Raw genomic sequence first — 23357 nt, forward strand, 5'->3', positions numbered from 1 at the left:
AAGTGAGGCTATTGGTGAAGGACAAGCAGCCACCACCACCCAGACACAAGGCTCAGGGGAAAAGGACAGACTCAAAGGTCAGCTGAAGAGCAATACAAGCCTCTGAGGAGTAAGAGAGACTGGCAACAAATGTGAGGCAGAGTCTCAGGGGAGAAGCAAACATCCAAGATTAAAGTGTTCTCAATTTGTGTCTGTTTATGCTTTAGGAGGACTGACATGCACTTTGAATTTCTGGGTGGATGAATATGAATATTTATAGGAATAGGAATATTCCTAACAGATTATTACCTTGCTAACTGAAATCTCAGAAAAATAGCCCATGAAGGAATTCAGGATGAAATGCCTCCCTCACAGGTTGACTTTTCTCCCCCAGTTTTCCAGCTCATCCCAGTAGGGAGCCAGGTTTGGAAATGGTTTCTCTTCCTCTAACAACAGTATTGGGTGGAGAGTGTGTGTGGGTACTGGGCCATCCAGAACAGAAGTGGTAACAGTCTATGTGGTCAGGATTAAGAAAACAAAATGGATCCTAGAGGCAAAATTTCTCAAGGAAGAAAGGTCCTGGCAGAACAGTCTCCTTGGTATATTTGCAAAGGAAAGAGAGAAAAAAAAAAAAAAATGGGAGAGTTCCCAAAAATTACATATCAGACCTGAATCTATATTCTTGTAAACACTGAGGAAATGATCTTTACTTTAGCCAAAGTTCAGCAGGCAGCCAACTCAGGGTCTGAATGTAAACAATTCTAATCCAAGTCTGTGAAGTAGCTTTAAAAAGAATAAAGGACAAAGAAAATAGTAGACTTCTCTAGAGAAGAAAGAAGGAAGAAGCCTGGAGTGCTTCTGAGTAAGGGCAATAGAATTTACCTGCCGGAGGAACAGATTTTCAGAGGGTGGGGGGAAATAATTAAGGTCATCTCACAGGTTTAGATGGAAATTGCCTCTGGTGAACGCAGAAGGTAAGGGAAAATAAGATTTCAGCCCCCTCCCAACACAGGTCTGCATCTTGAAGTTTCAAAAAAAGGTATCCACTCCACCTCAGAGTTTAAAAATAATAATAATCAGCTCAACTTCCCACACAATCAGAGGCTGGATTAATGATTAAGAGAAACCGAAAGGATTAAATATCTGACCTGGGAGAATTTTCCTCTGTATCCAAAATGTCAAAGACATCTCTTTCCTTTCAAAAAGAACTTCTCCCTCTGGGACAAACACCCAGGGCTAAACCATTCAGCGTCTACTTTTCACTCACATTCTTCCTTCAGATCCGTCAGGGGTCCACGGTCTAAAGAGGAACAAACAGGTTTTCAGCTCACCTTTCCAAGTGCTGCCTGGGGCTCTCAAAGCAGCAGCACCCCAGCCGTTCTCACGCCTGTGGCTGAGTCCAGCAACTCCTTGGGCTGCCCCGGCAGTAACCGGCCTCCAACTCCGTCCTACAGGTGCCTAGAGGAACAAGGAGGGCATTGGTTGGTGGAGACCAGGAAATGTGTGACATCACAGGAGCCTCGACAGATAAAACATTGCTGGGACCTTAGTTATTGAAACAGTCAGTAGGTCCCACCCACCTGTCGTTCACCTGAATACCTGCGAGCAGGTAGGTGGCGTCTCTGGGTGGACAGATGAATCAGTTAGAGCAATTTGCCGACTGGAATTTACTTTCTTTCCTGCATGGCACGTGTCCAGCCCCAAGAACAGGTCTGAATTTCTATGCCTGGTTGCTTCCTGGGCCCCTCCTCCCACCTCCTTCCAATGCTATCCTATGCTAAGTTGCTTCAGTGGTGTCCGACCCTGTGCGACCCCATAGACGAAGTTTATTTACTTTTATCATTTTGACAGCTTTCAAAAAATTGAAGTATAGTTGATTTGCAATGTTATTTTCGTCTCTATATTTTATTCCATTTAAAGTTCTTACAAAATCACAGCCATATTTCCCTGTGCTGTACAATATACGTTTTTTTCTTATTTATTTTATATCTACTGGTTTTTACCTGTTAGTGCCCTACACTTAGGGCTTCCTTGCTGGCTCAGATGGTAAACAATCCACTTGCAATGCAGGAGACCTGGGTTCCATCCCTAGGCTGGGAAGATCCCCTGGAGAAGGGAATGGCTACCCACTCCAGTATTCTGGCCTAGAGAATTCCATGGACAGAGGAGCCTGGCGGACTACAGTCCATGGGGTTGCAAAGAGTCGGACACGACTGGTTGGACACGACTGAGTGACTTTCACTTTTCCCCTACCCCGTCTTGCCCCTCCCCTTTTCCCTCTCCCACCGGTCATCACTAGTTTGTTCTGAGTCTGTTCTTTTATCTTTTAGATTTCACATGTGATAACCTAGGATGTTTAAATACAGAAACAGTCACTTAATGAGCATGAAAAGGAACTGTGTGAAGATTGAATGCTTGGAAAATATCAGAGATTTATTCCTGAATGCTTTTCTGAATGTCATCCATTTGGATCCCAAGTGCTTCTTTGTTCAAATTTAATAAATGAGAGGTGACATTTCAAATTCATTTTTTTAAAAAATCCAAATATGATGCTTCTCAGAAGTTTCAGAGTCAAGTTTTCAAACCCTCCCCCACTCCCTGCCCCAGCAGTTCATCCCATGTTCAGGACTTTGTGGAACTTCAGTCACTTCCTAGCTTGCTGGTCTGGCAGCTAGAAGTCACATGGAGGTTACAGTTCACTTCAGACCTGCAATTAGGAGCAATTTACATGATTCAGATTGGAATGATAGTGCAGTAATAAAGTGGCGTTGTCAGCTGGTTAGAGCCAGGAAGGAGGAGTCAGGGTTATTTCTGTCCCAAGCTCGGTGTGTGACCCTGGGCAAGTCATTGTGTTGCCTCAGCTTTTCCAGCAGCAAAAGACAGGATCCCTTGCAACTCAGCCGGTGCGGCAGCAGCACCTGTGAGGTATTGCAGCTGCCTCTTAAACCCTCTGGCATCTTTCGAAGGATTGTCAACAGCTTCTATCATTGCATTTTAAATCATGTATTTCTATGGCCCCAGTCCAGCATCTCTGGAATGTACTACCTGGGGAAAACGTGGGTTCTCCCCCCAGGTGGATGGCTTACTTGCCCAGAGAGATATACTCTATTTTTTCCCTGGAAGGAGAAAAAATGTTGAAATTCGGATTCTTTCTCTTACTCCGTCTCCGTCTTCCCTCTCTCTCTGTTTTAAGTTAACTTTCATTGGAGCATAGCTGCTCTACAACGCTGTTAGCTTCTACTGTATTCCCTCTTGAGACTGTTTTTCCTTTGATTTCACGCATTCTAACACTGTGCTTCTTCAGAGGTTTTGAAATTGGGCTGGTGGGTTGGTGTTTTGACTGAGGGGGAGGGGTAGAGGAAGAAGAATAAACAGGAGGGGGAAGGGAGGAAGGTGTTGACTCCAGTCTCTAGTTCTCCACATTGACTGGGTGCCTCCAGTCATCCGATACCTTGTAAAACAACCAGGGAGGGAAGGAGGAAAAATTCTAGTCGCGGGCCCACCGGGCAGGCTCTGCATATTTCTCTTGCAATAGAGCTGGGTCCTCTCCCGAGCTGTCCCTGGCTGCTCTAGACCACCGTCCCCACCTGGGAACTGCCTGCACTTCGCAGAGAGCTGGAAGCTTAAAAAAAAATTCCCCATTCACGTTGTCATCCAATAGGAACTATGGTAGGTGTGGCTACTCCTTTATTATTAACAACGACTACATAAAAAGAATAAGGCAGCAAAGTCTTTTATATGCCTGCCGGTGTTTCAGGAATAAGTACCGGTCCACCGGTTTGATATTCAACTAAGATACCCCTGCAAAACAGGCTTCTACCCTGGCTTGAGTGTCCCCCGAGACAGGAGGAGGCGCAGGGCCAGCCGCCAGCCTCATGAATCATCCAGGCCTGCCTACAGCTGCCTTCCATGTGTGTCAATCACCTTTGAAGGCGGCAGGTCCCACCTAGGTAGGGGGAAGCCACAAGTCTTCCCTGGTGGCTCAGAGGATCAAGTATCTGCCTGCAATGCAGGAAACCCGGGTTCAATCCCTGGGTTGGGAAGATCCCCTGGAAAAGGAAATGGCAATCCTATGGACAGAGGAGCCTGGCGGGCTACAGTCCATAGGGTCTCAAAGAATAGGTTGTAACTGAGCAGCTAACACTTTCACAGAAAATATAGTAAAAGGAGGAGCAACATTTCTGGGGAAAAGCATTTTCAGGAAGTGACAACAAGTCCTTGAGGTTAAGGGCTTCAGAGACACACAGCATTCTGCTCCTGTGGTTTGATGAATAAAAATTGAGGAAAGAAGTTCAGGAGTAGAGATCACGGCCAAAAAAACAAAAAGAGTGGAGAAGTGTACAAAAGACAAAGAAAAAATAGGCCATTTGACTTGGTGCTCTTGGATTTAGAATAATCTTTGAAGTTTCAAAAAAATCAGTGTAGGCTTCATTATTCCATTAGGGCTGTTGTGTTATTATGGAAGTATGTCTCAAATACTGGTGAAAAGATATACATAATAATCATAAAAAACTACCATTGACTAAGTGCTTAGCTGGTGCTACTCACTGTTGTGAGCACTTTTTACAACAACACTGAGTTACGTACTATTTGTGTAGACAATTGGAAAACCAAGGCATAGAGATATTGAGTACATGCTAAAGGCCAGCACAGCCAATAAGTGACAGGGCCAGAGCAGTTTCATCCACTGGGGGGAAAAATGTGGAAAGGGTTTGATTTCATGTTCCCTGGCAACTTCTTGGGCACTAATGAAAGTTCTTACCCATCCTCTGTTTAGAAGGAAGTGCCTTGTAGATGTAGCCCTGGGAAGTATAGTTTCTGGGAAGGACTATTTCTAATTACAAAAGAATTATTAATCTGGTTTACATATTGAGTATGTAGATGGATACATTTATACACGTATTTGTGAGAAAAGACACCAGGAAATCCATCAACCCTGAGTGCATCCTCAAAATCATATTTTGGGTTCTGTCAAACCAACCCAAGAAAGGAAAGCCAACTTGAGGGGCCCCTCCAGAGGGATCAGTTGTAACTCTCCACGACATCTTTTATGGTTCTCTCTCTCTAAAACTTTAACGGTTTATCCCTTAAAAGCTGCGAATGCTATCAGAAGGGCCATAAGAGCCTAGAACTTTATACATTTGGATAATCGAGACTATGTAAAATTAAGTTCCAATGCAACCACTACCAAGTTAGATAGTTTAGACCAGGTTTGGTAAGTACTGGACACACACTCAAAGAAGGCGATGGCACCCCACGCCAGTACTCTTGCCTGAAAAATCCTATGGATGGAGGAGCCTGGCAGGCTGCAGTCCATGGGGTCACAAAGAGTCGGACACGACTGAGCAACTTCACTTTCACTTTTCACTTTCATGCACTGGAGAAGGCAATGGCAACCCACTCCAGTGTTCTTGCCTGGAGAATCCCAGGGACGGGGGAGCCTGGTGGGCTGTTGTCTATGGGGTCGCACAGAGTCAGACACAACTGAAGCGACTTAGCAGCAGCAGCAGCAGACACACACTGCTCCTATATCATTCTCATCATTATTGCTAGAAGGCCTTCAGCTCAGAGGTAACCTAGGAATCTTCGAGACAGAGGTCCAAGCACAGCAACAGTTTCTATCCTTGATTTGATAGTAATCAGGAAAGGATAAGATTGGTGTTGGCTGGTTCATTAGGCAAGATTTCATGGAGAATGGAACATGAATTAGACCTTGAAGGATATGGGGAGATTGTTGAGAGGGGCAGACAAATCCAGGCAGGGGCCTTCCCTGGTGGCTCAGTGGTAAGGAATCCACCTGCCAGTGTAGGAGAAATGAGTTTGATCCCTGATCCAAGAGGATCCCACATGCCTTGGGGCAACTAAGACCATGTCTGGAGTAAGAGAAGCCACCACAGTGAGAAGCCCATGGAACCACAGCTGAAGTGCCCCCTCCCTCTCTCTGAAACTGGGGATAAGCCTGTGCAGCAATGAAAACAAAGAAAACAAAACAAAAAAAGCCAGTGCAGACAGCAGGTGGAGACAGAGTGATCACAGCCTGTGAGTGCTGGGGAGGAAGGTGTGAGTGGAAACAAGGGAAAAGACGAGACAATAGAGTGTTCATCCTGCTGGGGTGAAGAGGAGCCATCCTCTGCTTGGCTTGCATGGGAAAGGGGGACCAGATGATAAAGAACCTCAAGGGCTGACTCTTCAGGTCTTCACATGACTTCCGGCTACTTCTCTCGTGATGATTAAACAGCAAAAGGCAGAAAGAATAAAAAGGAATGGAGGAAGGAAGGAAGGGAGGGAAGAAGGAAGAGATAAAGAAAGGAGGGAAAGAATGAAGGAAGGGAGGAGGGAGGAAGAGAGGGAGGAAGAAAGAGAAAAAATTTCAGCATCTTGGGCATGGGTCATTTATTCAGAGCAACAGTATTTTCAGAGTTGAGTTAAACTTCCATGATATGCCATTTCAGCTACTATGTGATCATCTTTCTCGTTAGAAGCAAGCCTCTTTTGCAGTCAACATATCCTGAAAACTTTGTTCTTTGGAGAGACGGATGGAACGCATTAGAAAGCTCTCTGAACTCAAGGTTGTGCCTGTCCTAGTTAGGCAGCCAGCTCACTTGGGCTTTTTGATTAGTCTGAATTATTTTATGTATCTTGACAGGGAAATCTATGGGGGAAAGGAGGTCTGTTTTTCAAAGCTTTTTCCTATTAGATCACCACAATGAAGGTTGGCATTCTCAAGGATTCTTCCTGGCAGAAAACTATTGTAAGACATTCCTGGCAAAGAACTGTTGCTAAGACAGTACCTCAAGATTTGTCAGAATTACTTTGCCCCTGTTGGCTTCCTTTTTTTTTCATAGCATATTTGTAGGGTTGTCTAAGATGACTGAACGCCACAACAAAAGTGAACAAATTCCATCTGATTTTAATAAAATGCTATACACTTTAGCTGAAAGTATACAGCATTATGAGATGGAATTGCTGTACACATTCCATCATGTTGGCCTCAGTTTCTTTTTTGAACTAGCTTCAGTTCAGTTCAGTCGCTCAGTCGTGTCTGACTCTTTGTGACCCCATGAATCTCAGCACACCAGGCCTCCCTGTCCATCACCATCTCCCGGAGTTCACTCAGACTCATGTCCATCGAGTCGGTGATGCCATCCAGCCATCTCATCCTCTGTCATCCCCTTTTCCTCCTGCTCCCAATCCCTCCCAGCATCAGAGTCTTTTCCAATGAGTCAACTCTTCGCATGAGGTGGCCAAAGTACTGGAGTTTCAGCTTTAGCATCATTCCTTCCAAAGAAATCCCAGGGCTGATCTCCTTCAGAATGGACTGGTTGGATCTCCTTGCAGTCCAAGGGACTCTCAAGAGTCTTCTCCAACAGTTCAAAAGCATCAATTCTTTGGCACTCAGCCTTCTTCACAGTCCGACTCTCACATCCATACATGACCACTGGAAAAACCATAGCCTTGAACTAGCTTAGCTCCAAATATTTCATTGGTTAATTATAATTACTTAGCATGATATGAGTAAATAGAACCCAGAAGGGCAATTACAGAAAATAATAGTAATAATCACAAATATCAGCTGATGGGATAAATGCCATCTGGTTCTGTATATGTGGAAGAGACTGCATTTCTCTCATAAACTCACAGCCCATGTGTAGTCTGGTTCGCAGATGAGCTTCTAGGATACTGGATGGATTTACAGTTTGGGGGCAGACACTGCTCCAGGTTGTGTGCTTTGGAGGTAAGAGGGAGTGCATTAGCCACTGGAGGTGGCACATATTGTGTGAAGATTTCCTCCATGGACCTGCAGCCAGTGCATTCTTCTTTAGTAGAAAAAAAAAAAAGACTTCATTGTTGCTCCCTCTATAAATGTTACAAGGCCTATATTCCACAACTGTAAATATCTGTGATTATATGACTCCGTTCTTACATAAACCAGGTGGGTTATTTAATTTTTTTGCTGATGGTTGTTGATATTTTGAAGGTTGTTGTGTCTGCCTTTCTTGGTTCCATCAATTGTGTGTTAGTTGCTCAGTCATGTTCAGCTCTTTGCAACTCCATGGACTGTAGACCACCAGGCTTCTCTGTCCATGGAATTTTCTAGGCAAGAATATTGGAGTGGGTTGCCATTCCCTTCTCCAGGAGATCTTCCCATACAGCTATTAAAATTGACACAATGTGTGTGTGTATGTGTTACTCAGTCGTGTTGGACTCTTTGAAACTGCATGGAATGTAGCCTGCCAGGCTCCTCTGTTCATGGGATTCTCCAGGCACAATACTGGAGTGGGTTGCCACGCCCTCCTCCAGCGGATCTTCCTGACCCAGGGATTGAACCCAGGTAGCCTACATTGCCGATAGATTTTTTACCATCTGAACCATGAGGGAAGCCCAATTGACCTAGTACCATATGTCGAAAGTGTAAAATGTTGTCTCTCCTTTTGAACTGTGACCTCATTCTAAGGGAGTCCATGTCCTTGTGGATGAGCCCTCTACATCCTTGACCCCACCAACTCTAAGGACATTTACCTCTATTCCTATGAAGCTGCCCATTGTCAGGGCTGCCACTTGCATCTTCTTATCATCCAAAAATCTTTCATTTCAAGAAAATCTGAGAATGTTACTCTCTTCTATATTCTTTTAACTGTTCAAATTTTCCACTCCCTTACTCAAATTTTGCTTTCTTCTCTGAATGGATTGTACTCCTGGTTCTTGACTTCTGGAGCTCATCCAAGAATCTCTCTCTTCTGTTTTCACTTCAAGCTTGTCTGACCCCGATCCCACTTCCTTGCCTGCATCCTCAACTTCCCAATGGCCTGGCAGAACCAGGGCTCCAGCCTTCTCTCTTCCTATGAGCATGAGGGTTGGAGCCTCTGTATCCATACGTCTGCAATGCCAGCCCCTCTAGTTGGTTTCTTCAGCAGTCCTGGTCCACCATGTCTCTTCTCTGCGGTCAGCCCACCTGCAGTCCATTTGCTTGGCCTGGCACACCAGGCTTTTCATGACCCTGGGCCCTGCCTGCCTATCATACCTCAGCAACATCTCTATAGCCTTTCCACCCTCAGAATACTGCCCGTGCCCCAGCGCCCATGCCCTAGTAACACTGTGTTAGAGGGGTCTGCCCTTGTCCCCCTCTCCGCCCCAAAATTTCCACAAGAAAGTGGTTTCCAAAGAAAACTCCAGCCATACTTTGCCCTTCACTCACCCTGCCTCCTGCAAGTCCTTCAGTGGAAAAATAGGAAAGAACGACGGGCCAGCTCAGCTGCACCCCTCCCTTGGTTGTCTTGGGAGTTTTCCTCTGCCGCTCCATATGCTGAGTCTTCCCAGGGCAGGCTTCTGTTCGAGAAGACATCATGCCCAGATCTGCCCGGGCTGGGTGCCTTCAAGCTCTTTTTACCTTGTTCCAGGTCTTGTTCTCCAACTTAGCGATTACCATTTGAAAGGTGATATTTTGGCTTCAGTAATTACTCTTCAATTTTTCTCTAATTATTCCAAACTCAGGTGGGAAAGGGAAGCACTCTTTGTTGGGGACCCTCTTAGATACCCAAGAAAACCTGTGGTTCCTGTAACAACCAGGGTCTCTCACTGCCGGGCTCTTATTCATGCAACACCACGCTAACAGTTCTTATTCATCTGGCATCACCTGCATTGATGTGGTGCACTTTTAAATGCTCTCCTACAGGATTCTGGCAGAAACCCCAGGAGCTAACTCTACTTGACAGGTGAGGAGACTGAATCCCTTAGAGTAAAGTAACTTGTCCAAATTGCCCAGTGGGTTACAGGCAGACCCAACACTCAGGTATTTCTCTTCCCTCAGTTTGGGAAACTCCTGCTCTATCTTCAGGGCTCAGCACAGTGCCACCTCCTTTATGGAACCTCTCCTCACTTTCCTGAGCAGACATCCATACCTGCGCTGTGCTCACTGCATGCCCTACTCAGGCAGTTATTATCCTGATTATAATTTTTAAAAGATAGTCTCTCTAGACAGCCAGCTAGGGAACATGACTTCTCATAGACCTGCAGGACTTGGCCCAGTGTCTGGAAGGAACACTGCCCAGTGCCTTCAACAGACATTAGTCAAAAGAACTAAAGATGACTGTAAAACAAGTGGATGAATGAGGGAATTCTCATTGTTAGGTTACCTCTGGAAGGATCCCTTCTTTTTCCTAGGAGTCTAAGCCTATGGACTTTAGAAAGGAGACTAACTTTATTACAATTAATTTTCACTGTAATGCCACAACCTAGACCTTCACGATTCATTCATTCAGATATTCAAAAAACATATTAAACTGTTGATGTGCTAGTCACTGTCAAGGAGGAGAAGAATCTCAGTTTTTAGGAACTCCTCATCCATGAAGAAGCAGAGTTAAAGACAGAGGATTAAAGCCCAAGGTGGAGATTGCCAGGTATTCATACAGTTACAGGAGAGAGGAAGGGTGGCTTGTTTCTCCTCATTTAAAAGATTTAAGTTGTTAAAAACTTCTGCCCAAGTTCGCCCAACTGGTAATGACAGAGCTTACAATGGGGTGCAGGTCCATTTTAGTGCCCGTGACCTTCCTGGGCCCACATGGCATTGCCCTGGCCCTTTGCCAAAAAGGGGGCCCGTGAGAAGAGGGGCCCATTGTGCCTCTAGGTTCGCTTCAGAGAATCTGGGTCTTCTTGGTGGTGGTGCTTTAGTCACGTGGTCATGTCCTGCTCTTCTGACCCCATGGACTGCAGCCTGCCAGGCACCTCTGGGGTTGCCATTTCCTTCTCCAGGGGATCCTCTTACACCTTAATGATTTTCACAAATGTAGATGTGGCTTGTCTTGAGTGGGTAGAAAAACTGCCTCAGACGTGGTCTTGGAGTTTCATGCCCACAGTCAGGTTTGGGTGGTACCTTGGGAAGAACCTGAAAAAGACCCTCTGAGCTCTCATGTGACAGTAACATCTGTAGCTATTTAGACAAATTTAAATTCCTTTCAAGTGGAATTGACAATGTTAGTAAACCCTTATTAAAGATTCCCTCCTTAAACTTCATAAGCTTTCAGTGTTGCATAATTTAAGTCCCACTTAGTTCTACTTTCTGTATATTCAATCCTCAGTAAATAAGACCAAATGACCATTTTCTTCACAAAACCTCCTTATACTTTCTGTCTTTTATGTTGTTTAATAGAGTGCTCTGTCCAGGCCTAAGAGCCCAATTTCTTCAAACTTCTTCCTGATAAAGTTAAAATTTCACAATAACTAATAACCTACAGTGACTCATAGATACACACCCAAAATGGCCCAATAAGAGATGGAGTAGAAAAGGCAAAAACAAGAGGCAAAGCATGCTGCTGGTCCCTTTGGGTGTTGTAAGCATAGAAGAAGCCAGCGTCTAGATGGAGAAGTGTTTTCCTTCCCAGTGAAATTTTGCCTCCATCCAAGAGAGGGCAGGTCCTCAAAAGTGGGGTTCACTGCCAAGAATCCTGTCCTTCAATTCTCCAAAGTCAAATATAAGAAAGAATATCTTGAAAACTACTCACCATTAAAGCAGAGACAGCTGTTAATCTTCCAACAGAATCTCAGCAAGGGGCAATTTGTTTGGCTTTTCTCAAATCACAAGCAGGTGAAGATTTTCCTTCTCAACTTGGACAATGAACCTGGATGACTGCCTGCCTCTCTTTTCAGCCCTTCTTAGAGATGAATTTCCCTGGGCACCTGCTGCTAAGCCACGATGAGGGGTCTGGAGTAAGTAAGGGCACTTCCTTGTGGCCGTGAAGCCACAACAAGGCGGAGCCATGGACACAGGCTCGAGTGACGTGGACAAAGGCATTTCCATGGCCAGTCCTGGTACCTCTGGCCCTAGGAGCTGCTGCTCCTCCCAAGGGCAGCATAGAAGCTGCACTTCCAGTCGAAGTTTAGATGATCACAGAGTAATGAATAGTTTCCCCTCCTACCAGTTATGAGAATGTGTTATCACTGTGGACTTATCCTCGAGTCCTCCACCCCTGGATGGCTCATCTAATCCCGCACTGGAAATGCTGACCTCAACTGCAACCAAGTGGCCAAAGTACAGGTGAGACAGCAGGAACTCATTCTCTCTAGGGTATGAGAATGTCTGAAAGATGCCTCCATTTAATTTTCAAATCCATTCAGCTTAGTCCCATGAATATTTATGGAGAGTTAAGAGCTAGAAGCAGTGATCCAGAGGCCCTGGATCACTAAGTTCCCCATTTGCCCTGTTGTAATTTGAGGCTTTGTCAATATCAGTACTGGCTATCAGCCTAGGGTGGCTAGACTGGTCCTTCCAGCTCAGCCTGTCCCCTTGAAGCAGCATGGTCCATGTGGCAAGGGAGAGGCTGCTTTTAGTCCTTTCTCCCACTTTCTCTGAGTTGCCCCAGAGGCTGACTGAAAGCACGTCTTTGGCAAGTCCTGCCACAGGTGTATTCCCACCTCTATGTTGGGTGACTCTCATTAAAGTGTCTCCCCAGTGTGGCCAGTCCTTCTCAGTGATTTGGCTGCACCTGGATCAACACTGATCATGTTCTGTCCACCCATCCATAAAGTCACAGCTGTGATTTTGGAGTGTGTGTGGCAGCAAGCCAGGCGGACTTCAGGATGCTTATTCGTCAATGTCATGTTGCTGCAGGGTTTTGGCAGAGGGGGCAGCAGTTATGTTGGGCACGTCCTGTCCTCATCTCTGCCACAAGAGAACACTGCACACACTAACTCCTATGAACTTGAAGTTGGAAGATCTGTGACTCTCTTGGTCTATCCTCCACCCATCTTAAGGTAGCATCTTCTCCAGAATAAATGAACCAGGAACCACATGCCAGAGTTCACCAACAGGTCTGTTCCAAGTTCCAGTCTTCTCTAAACCAATTATTCTAAACTGGTTGCTATTATTTCTCCCTGCCCTGCTCCACCAGCCCCTCTCCTACAAATCTTCCTGTTCTATAGCATCCGAATACTACCTACTGTCTTCACTCCTGCTTAAATGGCTGACTTCTGTTATCCTCCGCTGGAAGCGATCATATGAGATTTCATATAAAAGCAAAAGTAGGTTCTCATTGGGAAGCTGTAGAATTCTGCTGGTGTGATGGGAAGAGGAACAGAGTGAGAAACAGCAATCAGGGTCTGTTAATGCGCATGCCCAAAGAAATGGAAAGGAAGTTACCCTCCATAGTGATACAAGGATGGTTTCAAATATAACAAACTACTCTGTTGTCTGTGATTGTGACACCACCATTAGGAATTAGTCTGGGTCTTGTGAGAAACAGATGCCAGGATGAGGCTAAGCACGTAAGGACTTAATTAGGGAAGATACCTGTATGAGGGATAATAGGACAGGAGCCGAGTAAAAGTTTGGGAAAGCAAATGGAAGAGCTTAATGATGTCTTTATTGAATAGATGGATAGATGAATGAATGAACAAAGTATTGGGTTGGCCAAAATGTTTTTCCATAAGACTTTTTTGGCCAGTTTCCCTTCCCTTGGGAAAGGGAAGGAGAAAGGAAGCATCTGGGTACAAAATGATATGAATTAGCAGAGTTGTTATTAAGTTATAGGCAGGGTAGGTATTCAGCTGGTGTCCACCACGGGGCTGTAGTGGGTCCTTACTCCTAACATCTCTAATGATTGGTCAGGTCTATCCAGATTGGTTGATGCCTCTGCTATACTGATTATTAAATATTTTGAAAATCAACCCAATTATATGGACAAACATATTTGCCTAGAATATTTGGCAATGTTTTCACAAATGGAAAGTAATTTATTTCTGATGGCCATTCACTGCAACATGGGGCCACCACACATATTAACAATTCTCACAGATGTTGGTAGTGCTGAAGTCAAGGGAGCTGCTCAAATCCATTTATTGTTCTATGAATTTGGTGGAGGGCAATTTATCACTTGAGGCTATGTCCATTCCAAGTTTCTGATGAGCTGCTGATTTTTGCTCTACTCTCCCTAGGAAAGAATTTATATTACTTTTCCCTCACCCTCCCACTAAAAATATACCAGCAACTACTGCTGGTGGACTTCTCTGTTCTCTTATCGTAAGCCCAGGACATCCTCCTTAAACTGGAGAGTGTTTGAAGGAAAAATAAATGGAGACCAAATGATATGTGACCTGTTATTAAAGTTTTTATACTCACAACATACTGAAGTAATGGGCGGGTGGTATTTGGGGGCAAACTGATAAACTGTCTAGACTTAAGCAGAACTAGTAGAGCCCATGTGGATGTAGGAGCTGGAGAGAGGGAGACATAAGACAAAGGAACCCAGGACCCTCAGAGATTGTACCAAGGACTCTGAACTCTCATGGGAGGTGGTACTGGGGTTCAGGCCAAGTTTAACTAGAGCTCCAAACGGCATGTGAGCATACTTCATATCCGAGGTGTACTTAGTCTAGCTGGATTTGTTATTTCTTACACCAGAAATGAATTATAAATATCAGTCCAAAGGCAGAGACAGACTAATTTTTCTTTCATTTAATTCCCTGAGACTGAAAATCTGTGTTCATGTCTGGAATGGGCCTGAACCGCTTGGGTGGGAAATAGCAGGTCATGGGTTACTTCTTCCAAGAAGAGAGAGATGCATGAGCAGGAAACTTGGAAAGATGATGCTTCGGGGGTATAGAATTCTGAGGGAAGTGACATGTTTTCTTCCATGCATTTAAACTCCCCTTCCAGGGTAATGCAGTGGTTCATTTTCTGACATAGGGCACAAGCTCTCTTTCTCTGAGTTCTAATTATTGCTTCTCTCCTGCATGGTAATGGCTTCACCCACACGCCCTGGGCTTCCAGGTGGAGTCAGTGGGAAAGAATCTGCCTGCCAATACAGGAGATACAAGATATGTGTGTTTGATCCCTGGGTTGGGAAGATCCCCTGGAGAAGGGAATGACAACCCACTCCAGCGTTCTTGCCTGGAGAATCCCCATGGACAGAAGAGCCTGGCGGGCTACAGTCCATGGGGTTGCAAAGAGTAGGACACGCCTGAGCACTACGACTATACAGCCCCTGAAAAGCACTGTCTCTAGCTCGGAGTCTGCCCTGGCCTTCTGCTTACCTTTGGAAATGGCCCCTGTTGGTAAGCTGTTTTCAATGATTGGATTTGACAGTGGTGGAGTAGAAGGTAGGAGAAAGCCTTCCTCATGGTTCAGGTCTATGGAAGGAAGATAAGAAAGATCAGACTTCTCATGAGAAAGGAATAAAGCTTAAGGCTGCAGAGGAATGTCTTTAAAATGCTAGAAGGGGAAAATTGTCAACCCCAAATTCTATAGCAAATATGAAAGGAAATTGAGACTTTTTTTCAGAAAACCAAAGACCTAGATCATTTATTACTAACAGACATGAACTGCAAGAAAGTTTAAAGAGGTTTCTTTAGGCAGAAGGAATATGATATGAGACAAAAACCTGGACTTACACAACAAATGAAGGACACTGGAAATTGTAAGAATGAACTGACCACAGAACTCAGTACACCTAATGTCATTTTGGGAACACACCTGTAATCCAATCTGATTACACAGGCTACTTAATTTGCCTGAACTGCTCTGAAGGAAATCGAGCATTCTAAAGTATAAGGAGAATGGTTATTTATGTATGATTTGGGAGAAAAGGCAACTTAATTAAGGAAGAATGAGATTGAGACTAAATTTATTAAAGGGCAAAGACATTTTAAATTGTGTGTCAAATGTAAAAAATTAATAATAGAGATAAGAAAAAATTCAAGGAAGTAAAATGAGCTTCAAAAATCTAAAGAAGAAAAAGAGGATTACATTTTAAAATCTATCACTTTAATAATTTGAAATTTAAAATAGAACCAGAACGATGTTTTGATAAGGACTTCTCTCATAGCTGAGTTGGTAAAGAATCTGCCTACAATGCAGGAGACCCTGGTTTGATTCCTGGGTTGGGAAGATCCCCTGGAGAAGGGATTGGTTACCCACTCCTGTATTCTGGCTTGGAGAATTCCATGGACAGTCCATGGGGTGACAAAGAGTTGGACACGACTGAGTGACTTTCACTTTCACTTACAATGTTTTGATACGGAGCCATCCTTAAAAACACCAAAAACTGAAATAAACCCATTATATCTCTGTGGACTGTATTGGGCAATTCCGTAGAAAAGAAGAAATAAGGACATATATGAACTGACATATATGAATTCTTTTTGTTTACAAAATTAATGATATAGCATTTGGTATGTGCTAATTTCTATTCTAAGTACTTAAGAATGTTAAATAATTTAATTCTCTCAAATACCCTATGAGGTAAATACCATTATTATTAATGTCTTACAAATACAGTCAATGTCATATGGTAAGTTCGAGATTGAAAGTAGACATTTTCCTATATTCTTTGCTTTTAATCTATGTGCCATACTGCTCCCATACACAATAACTGGAGAATACCCTACATTTCAAATATAGATAATTTTCATTACTTTGTATGTCTATAGAACATTTATAAAGATGATCATATAGCTGGCTACAAAAAAAAGCTTCAGAAGTTCAAAAAATAAAGATTTTATAGGTCAAATTATCTGATCCTAATTCAATTAGTAAGAAAAAAAATTATCAAAAGATGACCAAAAATTGTCTTCTTGAAAATGAAGAAATAGAAAACAATTGACTTGAAAAGAAATCAAAAGGGAAATTACTGACCTTTTTCACTAGGAAGGCCTTTTGACTGTACAATTTCTCTACTCTAATTTCATAGAGTTGTAGCAATTTTATAGTCAAAAGGCCTTCCTTGTGAAAGAATAAAGATGAGAAGTAAAGAAACTAAGTCTACATTCTAAGAAATTAGAAAAATAACAATAAAGAATGATTAATAAACTTTGGCCACCTCATGCGAAGAGTTGACTCATTGGAAAAGACTCTGATGCTGGGAGGGATTGGGGGCAGGAGGAGAAGGGGACGACCGAGGATGAGATGGCTGGATGGTATCACTGACCCGATGGACATGAGTTTGAGTGAACTCCGGGAGTTGGTGATGGACAGGGAGGCCTGGTGTGCTGTAGTTCATGGGGTTGCGGGGAGTTGGACACGACTGAGCGACTGAACTGAACTGAACTGAACTGAGTAAGATAAAATCTTAATAGAAAGGAGAAAAGTAATAAAGTATATAAATAAATTTAAAATCTTATTATATTAAAATTCTATCCACTTGATAAACAATCTAATTTTTTAAAAGAAAAAAAGCAAAATTATAAAAGATCAGAAAATAGAAAGATCAAATATTAAAATGACCAAGAGTATTAAAAGAAAATATAATTTAAAACTTTATGGCAACACATTTGAAAACTGTAGAAAACATTGGGAAAGAAGAGGAAAAATGATCTATTTTTGCAGATGATATGATTGTAAACTTAGAAAACCCAAAGGAATCTGGCAAAAATCTCCTAGATTTAAGAAGAGAATTTTGTAAAGTAGACGGATCCAAAAATATGCAAAAACCAAAAATCATTAACTTTTCTCTACTCTAGCAATAAAATAGGAATGGAAAAAAACGTTCAAAATCAACCCCTATGGAATACTTAGAAATAGATACCAAAAAAAGGAAATAACAAAATCATACTAAAATATGTATGTAAAAGGAGAAATGGACAGACATGCCATATTTTTGGATGAGAAGACTCAATGCCACAAAAATATTCCCTCAAATTGTGTATGTATTTCACTAAAACTCACAGCAAGGTGGGTATTTTGGTTTGTTAGGCTTTGGCAATTAAATAAGATGATTTTTATCATTTCTAGAAAACAAATGAAATACTGAAGAAAAAGTAAGTAATTTTAGAAAAGTAAACATGGGGCAGAGACTTCCTCACCAGTTATTAGAACTCTCTAGAAAGCCATTGTATTCAGATAAGTACCTTATTTGATCCCAATTTTATTGTATATCTAAAGGTACAAATGGATGAGTAAAATGTACCAGTAAAAATATAAAGTTAAAGCAAAGCTCTTGCAAGAAGGATCTAGATTATATGTACTATATTGTACAGGAAAACTTTCCTGATCAAAACTGAGAAGTCAGATTCTATGAGAGAAAAGGCAGGCATATTTAACTCTAAAATTATAACTTTAAGGCAAAGCTATTGTAAAAATATCATTGACCAAAAGTAGGCTTGCAGAAATACATATTGTGTAGATAGTTTATTTCATTTTTATAATATACAAATATTTATTGTAATTTGACAAGAGGAATGAGAACAAACAAGTAGGAAAATGGGCAAAACATATAAATGGGCAATTCGTTGAAAAGCAAATCCAATGGCTGAGAAACACGGAAAGATGTCCAAGTTCACCCAAAGTGAGGGGAATGCAAATTAATGATGAGATATCATTTTGTACCAACCAGATTTTCTAAAACTTAAAAGATCTGAAGCACTTCTTGCTGGCAGGGTTGTAGGAAAGGGATCACTTTCATAGTCAGAATGAGCAATGCTAGAGCCTCTTGGGGAAGCAGTACCGCAATACCTACTAAAACTTAAAATACACATACTTTTCAGGCCAGCAATCTTCTTCCTGGGAAACACTCCAATAGATGTAGTTGCTAGAACCTAAGGATTTATATAAAGTGTTTTTTTCGGAAGGGGAGGATTGTGTTAGTTCTTTTTTGCAAATTGTCTCTGAAAGCTGCAATGTTTCTGGCAATAGGAAAGTGATTGAATTAACTATAGGGGAGCCCTGTGTTCGAACATCACGGCTATCAAAAAGAACGGCAGAGTTCTGCTAGTTGACAGGAAGTTTCAGAAAGTATTATTGACTGAGTAAAGCACAATGCAGGAAAAAGAAGGGTAATATTTTTCTGTTGTTGTCAAACAATGATCAGAAAGTGCATGTGTGTGTAGGCATACATTTTTATATGACTATACAGTCATCAGCAAAAGTAGGAAAGATACATATTAGATTATTAATATCAGTTATCTGTGTAGGTGGGTGGGTTGGGAATTGATGCATATGCATGTAAGACAAGAGGAGACACCAAGTCTATAAAAAGGAAAACAAGCAAAAAGACCACACACACAACCACACACCTATGTTTAAACTGATCTCATAAATGCATTTGTGAAAATACATGAATGTGTATTGTTCAGACATAAAGACCTCACCCAGCCAGTTTGAAGGATTCTGTCTCCCTGATAACTTCTTCCTTTCCAGGAACACTGGTTGTTCATTTGTACCCCTGCACCGACACATTCCTCAGGAAAGAATTTCTGCTTCTGGGATTCCCATTTTTAATCCAAAGACTTACGAAATGCACCCCACTCTAGTATTCTTGCCTGGAAAATCCCAAGGACAAAGGAGCCTGATGGGCTACAGTCCATGGCATCACAGAGTCAGACATGGCTGAGCGACCAACACACCCCTCGCGGCATAGTGTCTCATCTCAGAAATAGCACTCAGAAAGGCTCCAACATCCTTCTGGAAATGCATATCCTTTGGGGTTTCTACCTCTGTTGCTTTTTGTCTATACTTCCTTCTGTGAAATGACTCCTAGGTTAACCTTTGTAACTAAAGCAAATGACACAATTTGGGGCCGCTTCTCTAGGAGCATCAGGCCATGGTTCTCTCCCCACAACAGAGAAGCAGAAAGTGAAGGTACTGGAAAATGACTAGTTGCTCTTTAGATCATAAGTCCAAGAACTCTGAAGTAGTCTAAATTGTAAACTTCTTCAGCATCAAATATGAGGTAAGATACAAGAAGCCAAGAAAACGAACCGGAGCTACTATTAGACGGCCTACGCTGTTGACTGCCCCCTGGGTGTGTACAGAACGTTTACTAGTTTTACATTCCGTGCTCACATCTGTCTGCCTCCCTCCGCCTCCTCGTGGCGGAGCAATTTCCTTCACTTCAAAGGAAGCTCCAGGTGCAGGGAGGACCCCAGGCTGTGGCCCCGCCTCCAAATCTGGCTCCTCTTCTTAATGAAACATGTCCTCTCTTCATCTTATCCCAAGTTGACTTCAGGAGCTATTCCTCAATGTATTCAAGCGCTTTTGAACTCTGAGAGTGAAAAAGAAGTGTAGTTTTCTTTTTCCCTCAAGTCATTGATTCTAACTTTGTCATGACATTTCAAACTGATGAACTGCAGAAACAGCAGGAATAATTACACATGCCACTGAAGAGAACAGGAGACAAGTTGAAGAGAGGTGAATGAGCTGTGGGAGATTAGTCTTAGGCCTTTAACTTTTGGGGTGGTTTGTTGTGCAGTAGTTAACTGATGCTGTGTCCAACCCCCTTGCAATATGATATGCTTCTCCCAGTGAGAATTAGGGACCATGTCCCCACCCCCGTGAATCAACCTGCTCAGGCCTCGAGATGTTGTGGGAGTTCCAGAGCCTAGGCACTGAGAGGCTTGGCAGCCTCCACTCTTACCCTCCTGGGACCCTGCGATGGCCATGCTGTTGAGAAGCTCAGGCAAGTCTACCGGTGAATGAAAGGCTTTTGGAAGAGAACAGAGGCTCTCACCAATGGGCAGCACCAACTCCCTGATGTGGGAGTCAGGCCATCTCAAACCTGGCAGGCGAAAGCAGGCTCACGAGTGATCTCAGGCAAAATCCACAGTGGAAGAGCTCAGCCAACTCCCAGAATTATGAGAAATAACAAAGGGTTGTCGGTTTAGTCACTGAGTTTAAAGCAGTTTCTCGTAACAGCAATAAGTGATGAAGATAGACGCTTGGATATTTTAACTGAGTGTCTATCTTTTCTTTCTCTTTTTCTAGTGTTCTGTGTATAATGGGGCTCCTTTTAAATATTTTTCCTTAGAAATCTTGGAAAATACCTTCTCTTCATGGATGCAAATAACCCCTAAGTACCATGCATTTAGAAGTTCCTTAGAGACAGAAGATTCTAAAGGCAAGCAGTACATCTTATGTGTCTGCGCTCCAGTATCCCATACCCAGAACAGCACCATGTGACCCATGGATAGTCAGCATTTGTTGACCAAATTAAGTGTCTCGTGAGACACCTGTTGCTGCTTTCATCTCATTTTCTTAGTGTTTGCATGTGTCACTGAACAAATGGTGACTTGTGGTTGATTTGGCTTACCTGAACAGCCCAGCAGATGATCGCTTGTTGCTTCACTTTTCCACATAGAAAGTTCTCATAGTTGCCAGGCTGGAGGAAGTGAGCCCGTCTCCACTTGGTGGAGGAACTGCTGTCATTGGACCAGAGTGTTCTGACTATGGGCTTCCCAGGGAGCTTAGTTGGTAAAGAATCTGCCTGCAATGCAGGAGACCCAGGTTCAATCCCTGGTTGACGAAGATCCCTTGGAGAAGGAAATGGCAATCCATTCCAGTATTCTTGCCTAGGAAATCCTATGGATAGAGGAGCCTGGTGGGCTTATGGTCCATGGGGTTGCAAAGGGTTGGACATGACTCTGACTATAGTTACTGGTGGCAGGAGGAGCAGCTAAAGTTGATTGGCACTTATCAGTATATCAGTCATCACACTGTTCACTTTACATAAATTAGCTAATTGAGTTATTAGTTCATTATTTTTTCCATAAGGCAACTGAGGCACAGATGGACTAATTTTTATCTGCTCAAGCCAGCACAGTTACATGGTAAAGTCTTAGCTTTCCTGCTTTTAGCAAACATTCTGGCTTTTTGTAGCTAAAATGGTTACAGCAGAAAGGTTTAAACTAAAGAATATTAAACATAGTCATTTGTAAAAGTTATCTAACAAGAAATCACCTATAAATGACCATCCCCAAAGTTTTAAATATCACTGTACTTCTCATTAGTCAAGAACAAGTATTACTGACAGCATTACTGCAGTTGTACACAGAAAGTTTTAAAACATATAAACTAATACAAAAAATAGCATTATATGAGAACTTGGCTTTAAAGGTATTTACACTATTTTGAAGTGACCAGCCTTGTAAAATGAAATGACCAGAGAATAAGACAAGATACAATTTTAAAAAGAACAAAGCATTTCTGAGACCTCACCTCTTGTAGGGAAGAATCTGAGTCGTATTTCAAAGCTCCCTGTTTCCTTGAAGCAAAACCACAGCTTTCATGTTTGGATGTTACAGCACTAAAAAATGGCTCAATAGGCCAGACTAACCTGTGTTAGCAACTAGAATAATCTCCAGAAAAGAAAATTTACTTTGGGATTTAAGATGATCAAAACTGATTACTTTTCAAGAGGCTTAGAAACCCAAAGCTGTAAACACAGCTGGGGAAATACTTGAATGTGGGTCCATAAAAACTCCAGTGAATAATCCATCCTTCTGCCTCATGACGTGGACACTACACCCCATACATGAACCTATGGGGAAGCAGTAAATATTTTTATACAACCTTGTTTGTGAAGAGAGGAGAAAAATGTATAGACATGCCCACCCACATCTTTGATGTGTGTAAAGTAAATATCTTTCTTGTTTTATTGAAGTAAAGGCTAAAGGATTACATTCAGCCCAGCAAGTAAATTGTAGCACAGGAATATTATAACCAAACTTATAAAAATTGGATTTATCTTCTCAAAATTTAGAGTGCCAATAGTATTATTTTTATTGGATGAAAAATCACTGTTTTACTATTTTTTGACCAAAAGTTAATAGAACTGGGGCCAGTTTTCTCTACATAGGATAATTTGGACCTTTCTGTCCCCAGGAGGATAAACATCTATTAGTATATATTAACAATAAATATCTCTGGTAGTATGATTAGGAGTGTTGGCTATTTACTTCTCTTTGCTTTTTGTTGTTTTTTAAATTTTTCAAAAGAGCATATATTGTTGTTTTCAAAAGAGCATATATAAGAGCATATTTTTTATAACAAAAAATTACAATTTTTAAAAGCAATCAACCTAGTTAACTTACTGATAGACATTCCTGCAATATTTAAATAATTTGCTCTTAACTACTTTGCCTACCAAATAATTCCTTGTCTTCTGTTTATTTAAAAACAATTTTCCCTTTCCAAAGAATTCTTATGATCAATTTTCACTGGTATCTAAAAATTTATATCTAGGCTAAGAAAACTTTGACATAGGACTTGAGCCTTGAAAAAAAATTAACTGTGAAGCGGAAAGAAATTATGCCTTAAAAATTTCTTTTTCAGATGACTTGCTGTGTAGTTCATTAGCAAGACACACAAAAAGTACTTTCTAAAATAATAATGGTCCAGAACCTTGCTCTTTGAGATAACAAGGCTCTGTTTTTGCAGGTGGCCTTCTACTCAAAGAACAAAAACTGGAAGCATCCATTGAATTGCCCTGTTTACATGTGTTGAGTCATGCTGATGGAACAGAGCTAATCAAGTCCTGGGTATAAAGCCCTTTATGTAAAGGAAAAGGACCAGCTTCAGATTCACTAACCCCAGATGCAAATACTTTCATGTGTCTTGACAAAGCCTCGAACCCAGTGAGGAGGACCTCGGAGGCAGATCAGGCCAATCCAAGGATCAT

At 42.2% G+C, this 23357-nt stretch overlaps 1 protein-coding gene across 1 annotated transcript in view; it reads right to left on the reverse strand.

The window, feature by feature from the left end:
• LNX1 (ligand of numb-protein X 1) overlaps positions 1-23357 on the reverse strand; it is a 193134-nt gene that overhangs the window by 135251 nt on the left and 34526 nt on the right. Inside the window, exon 2 of the mRNA XM_068974863.1 lies at positions 1311-1437. The gene's annotated coding sequence lies outside the window, so the exon portion shown is untranslated. The remainder of the gene's footprint in view (positions 1-1310; positions 1438-23357) is intronic.

Source organism: Capricornis sumatraensis, chromosome 7 (assembly GCF_032405125.1).
Source record: "Capricornis sumatraensis isolate serow.1 chromosome 7, serow.2, whole genome shotgun sequence".
Taxonomy (NCBI): Eukaryota; Metazoa; Chordata; class Mammalia; order Artiodactyla; family Bovidae; genus Capricornis; species Capricornis sumatraensis.